Here is an 8,788-nt window from a genome sequence, read left to right on the forward strand (position 1 = left end):
GTAACCATATTCAGCAGAAACCCTTGGTACAGGGACCCTCTATCCGCAACCCGAGGACGCGTTCGGTGGCTTTGTCATAGGCCCTTCGGTTTGATTCTAGTATATATATATATATATATATTGCACCTATTTTTCCACTGCTTGCATGACTCCCTAAAATGTTGCCTGCTTGAAGGTCATCATGACATAAATAAAATGGCAGTATAATTTCGTCAGTTTTGTTTGCGTATCTTCTCATCCAGATTTTAGCTTGCACTATATCAGTAACTATAGAATTATCTTCTTTCAGTTGACTTATGTAAGTAAGTATTTGCGAGAATAATTTAGGAATTTCTAAAAATTGTTTAAGGCTTTGTTTTGGAGATACATGCACACCATGCATAGTTTTGCGATCATAAGTGTCTACGTCATCTTTCGAAGACGCACTCTCAGTAGTGCCTACATAAATTTTTTTATGCGGAAGATAGCATTTTGTTTTTAAAATTTCTTGTCCTTTGTAAGAGGTTGTAAAATCTTCAAAAAATGAACTGTATTTCTCAAAACAAGCTTAAACTTTTTTCAAATTAGAAACTGATATTGTTTCATTTTATAATATAGAAAAAATCCCTTGCTTTAATGATGGCGTAAAAAAGTGCGCAAAAAACTACACATAAAATCTACAAATTCTTGTACAATCTTTTTAGGATATCGAGGATCGCTGTAAAGTGATAGAATGTACGTTAAAATGAAAGTATATAACTTTTGTGGAATCATTTTCTTTAGGTCGCCAAAAACTACGAACTTAAATATTCCAAATTTCTAAAATCGTTCACCTAGGCTTTCCGTGTTATAACTTACTGTAGTCAGACTTTTTTATGTGATGATAGAAACTAAAATTTACGCAAAACAAACTATATACGTTCCGTTAACGCATTTCCTAAACAATTAATCGTAAAACTGTGCTATTACAACTATCTGTTCAATATAAAAATATTTTAACTTTAAAGCAGATTGTGATGAACACGTTCTCGTCAATAGTATTAAGAGTGCTTTTCCTATTTTCATATAATTCATTCTTTAAAACTATGTACAACTTTTTAATTTTTGTCAACGGGCCAACTAATAACACATACGGAGCCAATTCCAATTTCTGGTCAACAATAAATTTTTCAAATTTTCTGCGTTCACATTCATGGTATCCAGCGTTCTACAATATAAAAAATCTTGCTTAGATTTTTTTAGTTTCTTAATCTGGGTTTTAAAGCTTACCTTCACATGTAAAATGAAAGATTTCATTACATCGTCCCTCAAGTAACTAGTAATTTCATTTGCAATTTGTATATTTTTCAATGCAGCATTATTTGCGAATAACACACTTGCTACCTTATTAACACTTGTAGTCTCAGATACCGTCGGTTTATTTTTTGGTTGTTTCGGAACATTAATGCAGTAGGGAAAAAGCATTAATGCTGCTATTGGAATTATAGCTTCTAAAAATAACTAATTAAATTCAGGAATTTAATTTTTAACATCATTTTATAATCGTCGGTGCAATATATAAAATGTAAATTTTATTTATCATCTTTGAATTTTTTTATGGTTTTGTTTTTAGATGTTGTAACTTGGAGAACTAGCTTGTTTTTAACATTATCTACAATTATTTTTGCAATAATATGCCAATTATTTACAAAAGCATCATGATATTCTTGATAAATTTTTATTAGATCACCTTGAGTGATTAACCCTTCAATTAAATATTTGAAATCTATTGTCAACTGCAAAAATATAATTTAATAATTAGTTAAACATAAAAAAATCCAAATAGCTGCATCATACAAAAATTGTATACATTACCAAGTTCATACCTACTGTATCACGTAATGAAGGCAAACCATTGAAATACCTTTCAATTGAAAGAGATTTGGTCTTTAATTTAGGTTCATCAACCAAACTCTTCAAACGTTCTTCACACGTAGTCTCCCAATCACATATAACTTGACTAGTTGAATAAGAACTTTGGTCAGAATTGGTCAAATGCTCCCATACTTCTTCACGATCTGAAAAATAAAAATAGTAATCATCGCATAATTTATTATCGCCACAGAGAATTATTTTTGCAATCTTACTATAAATGACATTTCCATCTTCGTCTATCTGTTCTTTTTTCTCAACAAACCCAGTCTGTCTGAGGAACTTCCGCAAATCTTTGTACCCTTGATACAAGTTGCCACCCAAACTACCTTCCGCCTTTGTACCTTTGTTAATTGAGCCACCTTTCAAAAAGACACTTTTTTGTACAGTGGGAAACAATTCCACGAGTTGATCTGCATACAAATCGAATTTCTTGGATGGAATCCTACAAACAGTAAAAGAATTGTAAAATATTGTTAAATGCTGTGAATATAAAATTGTATTGATTTATTGTTAGTATGTTATAAATATGATAATACTGTTAGTTATTTAATCACAATTATTAAAGCCGCACTGTTGGAAAATTGATAAATGTACATACAAAATTTTTTTTTCATTTTTGAATCATTTTTTCTCGTAACAGCTTTCATACTAAACATGTCGTGTGTGATACACAAAAACTAACTAGTATTTAAGTAACACAACCTAACTAACTATAGTAGCTTTTCTATAGACACAAAATTTTAGTACACGTAACATCTTACTGACATATCCTAGAACTCAAATTCTCAACGTACTCTTTCAGAGCAAATAATCTTTGTAGTATATTATATTGAAGCTTTTTTGAATTGGCAGATTTGCCTAAAACTATCCTCCCTTCCAGACTACTTATCAGAAATGGAAACACGTCGTGGTTTGTATTATAGTCCTTCAATTCAGCTACAAATGTAATAAGTTTATATAAAAATAATCAAAATGCTAGTCGTCATAGCTGTCATTGATATATGCAATGTCTTTTACTCTAATAATTATCAAATTATACCTTGGCTAATTTTACGCGTTTTAGTAATAGGAGCTTGATTTACTGAACCATTGCTACTTGGTCTTTTGTTCCTACTAATGACATTTACAACGATACTATCATTTTCCAACAATTCACAGTCGTTTTCTGTTTCCTCTGTAATTCCAACCTCATCGAGTGACAGCTTTTCTCTTTCAGTTATAAAATTTTCAACACAGACTTATACATCTGCATGATTTCTCAAAAAGCTGTGCATTTCAAATGCCTCAAAAGAATAAAAGTTACTGCCTGTCACCCTTTGTGCCATATGAAAAATATACGTTTTATTTGCAATTGTAAAAGAAAGTAAAATATAATCTAATACATAGGTGAACTTTGAGCAACAAAATGTGTATAAGAATGTTAATTTTCTGGATTGAATCGCGTCAAAAAAAACTTCTTCATCAAAACAAAAAATTAGGTTAGATTTACTTTCACTGTAAATGCAGCTTTACTTGAAGATGATCCGGATACTTCAACATGAATTTCTCCATCACTGGTAGCTGTGCTGTTGTTCTAATTAATATATTACTCAACAAAAGCTAATAAAAACACGAATTCGCACTGTGAAAATAAGCGAGATATAAAATCAACGAGCACGCTGGTGCTTCGAGCGGCTTACACACTTTTTGGCGGGAATAGGCGTCACTCGATGCGAGAGAGCATATATCTCCCGAACCAAAAGCGTGGGCCGCCAGGCCAGTAGTTATAAACTCCTGCATTCGTAGCTCTGCGAGTGCCAACTACTTGGGCGACTAGAACTCCAACTTTTTTCTCTGTGTACTCTAAGTTTAACGCGTTTGATCGCTAACGACTAGACTTCACGGCTAAATTAACACTTAGAATATCGAGAAAAAAATCTTGGCTAAAAAGTTAAAGTACGAGTACGTATATATATCTGGTCCCCGTTCATCGAAATTTCTTATTTTAACATTTTATCAATAAACGGGCTTATAAATTTAGAGGAGGTAAATAAAAACATTTAATAATTTTTTTATCAAAAAATTTGTAACCTTAAAACCCTAAATTATTTAATTTTCGAAATTTTAAATTTGTGAAAAATGGAACATTAAAAACATACAAATTAAATTTTATATAAATTAGATTAAAATTTAATGAATAAAAGCAAACATGTAAAACTTATACATATATTTCAATATTTTCTAAGTCCTACAATATTAACTGAAACTTAAAAATGTTAATGTTTCTACGGGGGACTTGGCTTTGTGCGTCAGCCCTGACAATGTTGCCGTCCCTAGCGATTCTCAATATACCATACTGTTGGGTAATTTCTCTCATAATAAAAGTGAAAATCTCCAAAAATTCTGCAATCTTCACTTTCTTTTAAGTGAATCGTTAATATCACACGAAAATAAACTTTATATCATTCATTTAATAAAAATGTACATTACTTCGCGTTATTTTATGATATACTGGTATGAAAATAATACAATTCTTATATGAATTATTACATATCAGAATTTTCACTTTTGGACTTGAGATTTTAGACAACTCTTAAGTAATATTTATAGTTCTGCTTTGTATTAAATCATAAAATAATTGTAAACTTGATCTAAATGCAGTAATGTTCTCTATTTACCGAACTAATTGGGTAAATTTTATTGAACAAATTTTCTCCGTGTATTGTTATAAAAGGGTTTGACCTGTTTTTATCTCTGCAAAAGACAAAAAGCATTGAAGGTCTCTAAAAATTGATGTGTGTGGTACATGCAATGGTTACACCTTTCTATGTGATTAAAGACTTAAATCGATACTTAGGCCGATTCACCAATCTTGACCGGAAGGGTCCTTTGTACATTTTTCAAAAACTTGGACTCGAACTTAGAAAAATTAATTACTAAAATTAATTAATAATAAATTATATATAATAAATTAAATAATAAAATTAATTAATAATTAATTAATTATTAATTAATTATCCTAGAAAAATTACTTTTTTGAAATATACTTTATTTTCGTTGACATACACAAGGCAAGTACATGCGGCAAGTCACATCTGCGGCATGTCACATATGCGGCATGTCACACTTGCGGCGTGTCTCATCTGCGTCATCTCTCACTACAACTCTGTGACTGGTTACAGAAATAATGTAAGGAAACACCCTAACTCTTTTCCAACGTCTCGTATGGGACATGAAGGTTCCCCAGTGACTGGTGACAGAAATAATGTAAGGTCACACTTTACCCCTTTTCCAGTGTCTCATGGGGGGGGGGGGCGTAGAACTCCTGTGACTAGCCAAATCACTAAAAAATGTCAATTTCACTGTGATAAAATCCGCGTGACAGAGAAACCGCTAGGTAGAGATGCCGCAGTTATGACATGCCGCAGATGAGGCATGCCCCACATATAACATGCAGCAGATGTGATATGCCGTAGATGCGACATGTCGCAGATGTGACATTCCGCAGATGTTATAAGCCACAGCTATTATGAGCAGCGGATGTGACATGCCGCAGATGAAACATGCCGCAGGTGTTACTTGCCGCAGAGAGACTTGCCAAATGTAACATGATATGGACCCGTGATCTATGCATATATTTCTGAAACTTGTGGCTTGGATTAAAAATACATTAATGGTCCTATCAGAAAACTGAAAACAGCCATGGATTTATCTCAGCAATATCTGTATGCATTTTTTAATATTTTTTTCACCAAATTAATCTTTTGCACAATTAATTTGTTATTAAAAAGTGTGCCTTCATTATAAATAAAAGTACCAGTCGAAAAAAATTTCAAGAACATAGGCAGATTCCTTACTAAAATATATCCAGGTGTTTTTTTCATTTGTTCACAAAAGTCATTTTTAAACAATTATATTGTTCATGATTTTTAAGAATTCATTTAACAATTATGGATAACAATTTAAAGTAATTTACTGAAACATCATGTATCCTAAAACATCATAAATAAAACAAGAATTTTAAATAATAAAAAAAAAACTTAATTTACACATTGCTTTTATCCGCTCTACGTTTAGTCCTGGATGTTACACTATGCAGCATATACATTTTAGAATTGTGTTTTCATTATAAATAAAACTAACAGCCCTATCAAAAAAGTAAACATACTCCTGGATTCATCTCGGAAATATCTTCAGGTGTTTTTTTTCTTCATTTTTTCAAAGAAGAGGTGGATCTATACTTTTTCGACAGGGCTTTTCATTTTATTTATAATAAAGGCACACATTTTGAAATTTATATGCTATATGTTGCATAATAAAGGACTGAACGTGAAAGGGGTAATAAATATGTTTAAACTAACTTTTTTGCATTATTTAATTTTTTCCATTTATGATACTTTATGTTTTAGAAAGTAAGTTTTAATTGTTTTCCATAATTATTAAATAAATTCTTAAAAATTATAAAGAATATAATTTAAAAAAATGCATTTTTTGAGACACAGGAATGACTATGCAACGATTATGCACGTCTACATTTCAACGTGCACAGCTGGGAGTCTCCCATTTGTGCACGTCTAAAAGTGGACGTGCACAGTTAGTACCATCTTAACTAAGCATGCTTTAAATAACACTATCAAATTTCAAAGTTGCAAGTGTATGTGCACATGTGGAATACTCCCAACTGTGAATGTGCATAGATTGTAGACTCCCAACTGTGCACGTCTCAATTTGCAAGGGGCACAACTGTGCACGCCTACATTTAGAACTGTGAAGGAAATACTTAAATAACGTTTTATGGGTAAATATAGAACACTCCGAACTGTACACGAGCACCATTCTAAATGAGCACCTCTGAATACTATCAGATTTTCAACTTTCAAGTCCACGTGTACGGATCGTACCCTCCTTCATAATTTCTTCACTACCTTCTTCAGTCTCTCCTTAACCATTTGTGTACTAAGAAGCTACCCTTCGTTATCAACCCCGACGAGCATTGCTTCCCCTTCTTTCGTCCTTTTACTCCCATCATCTCGCCTCCGTGAATCTAAGCACTGAAGTGATTCTGTAAAGAGCTACCTCCACTCCTCACTGCCTATCTTCTAGCTTATATCCATTCTACGATTCCTAAACCTATTTATTATTTTGGAAACTTCCCCCTATGTCTTAATATTTGCCATATCCTTTTCCAGATCTTTCTCCTCTTCCTGTTCTTTCTACTTACACATCAATCTAAAGCCCTTGCTCATTTTTACATTGCTCTTCTACATTTCCTTTTCGCAGTTTCCTCTTTTCACTTATTGTACTTCCTTTTCACCTTTCTTTTAATTCCATCCTTATTGTACACTGTCACAATCTCACCTGCTACCCCTCCTATCTTTACTGCCATCAGTTGTACGCCCTCCTCCTTTCCATCTTTATGAACATCAATTTCCTTTGATCCCAGGACTTGAGCGCTATACCCTTAGTATTAAGATTCAACATTCTAGTTACAACTGCGCTATGGACACTGCTATTGTTTTTCTTTTTCAAGTATTTTACTTCAAATAAGTCACTTCGTCACGCTCCGCTTCTCCTTTCAATTCTCCACAAACACTCGTTTGACTCAATGTTTGGTATTCTTTCAGAGTTAATAGGAGATTTGTAACACTTTTATTTAATAAACACGCAACATTGTTTTAAATGCTTGTAAAATAATGTTAAAATTTTCCTAAAACATTGAACTTAAAACATTATTCTTTGGGAAATTATAGAGGATTTTTCTGACCACAGAGAAAAAACAGACGGAAATTTTGATTTTTTTTGGTCCATGTACTCCCATATCAATTAATTTGAAAAACTGTGTTAAACCAGACAACTTAGTAGTCTCACTGACCTTTATAATACGTATTTTTTTTCATTCAAATCTGTAATCTGTTTATGAGAAAAATGCCGTTTTTTAATTTTCTTCCCTCCATGAAAACTCCAAAACATGAGATTTTAGGGTTGACATGTATAGGAGTTTTTATCTTCATATATACAAATATGTGGTGCAAATACAGATTTGATACGTGCGGGAAAAATTTCTTACATGATTACCTTCCCCCAGTGATTTTCTTGAATGGTGAATAGTTCGATAATTGCACTTGTTCAAACGTGAATATTTGAACTGTCGTACAGTTTGGGGCTATTTATTTTCTCGAAATTTTCGACAATTTGAAACCGTATTGGAATGCTTGTATCAGCTCGAAGTCGACTCGAAAAAACTGTCAGTTTCCAGTTTTTTTCACAAACCTATGTTGATTTCTTCCCCTCTTAAATGAATAATATGCTTGAGAAAATTATTTAGATGGTTATTTGTTGCTGGTTCATTCTTATTGTTTCTTCTAATTTTTTTTATTTCTAGCAAATTCTTTATTATTTGTTGTTACAAGTGTTTTTAATGGACTAGTCGATGCTTAAATCGAAGCAGCTAAGGATTTTAATCAACTCTATTCTTTTATTTTTTTCTTAAATTTGATTTTTTGAATCATCTCGCAAAATGAATATCGAAATTCTTTTAAAAATGTATAAACTTCATAAGGATAGGACTGGATCAGCAAGCACCAATTTATGAACAGAGATAAGCTACACATAAAAAATTTAATTATGTAAATATGTGAACCTTGCGGAATTTGGTCCCTTGTATTTTTTATGACTAATAAAGCGATTTTTTAAGCAATTAACCTAGAGACCCGACCGGAAAATCCTCTTTAACGACGAATAAACGATAAAGGCAAATCGTTATAATTTATAAGTTTCATATGACATCGTGATTTTTTTCGCTCTTGAAAATGTAGAAATACGTGCCTTCAAACAACGATTTGCGGAGAGCATTAATTTTCTGTTTCCATTTGGGTAAATCGGCGATAGAATCTCATCGAATGCTTGTCGAAGCTTA

This window comes from Belonocnema kinseyi, chromosome 1 (genome assembly GCF_010883055.1).
Source record: "Belonocnema kinseyi isolate 2016_QV_RU_SX_M_011 chromosome 1, B_treatae_v1, whole genome shotgun sequence".
In the NCBI taxonomy this organism is placed as follows: Eukaryota; Metazoa; Arthropoda; class Insecta; order Hymenoptera; family Cynipidae; genus Belonocnema; species Belonocnema kinseyi.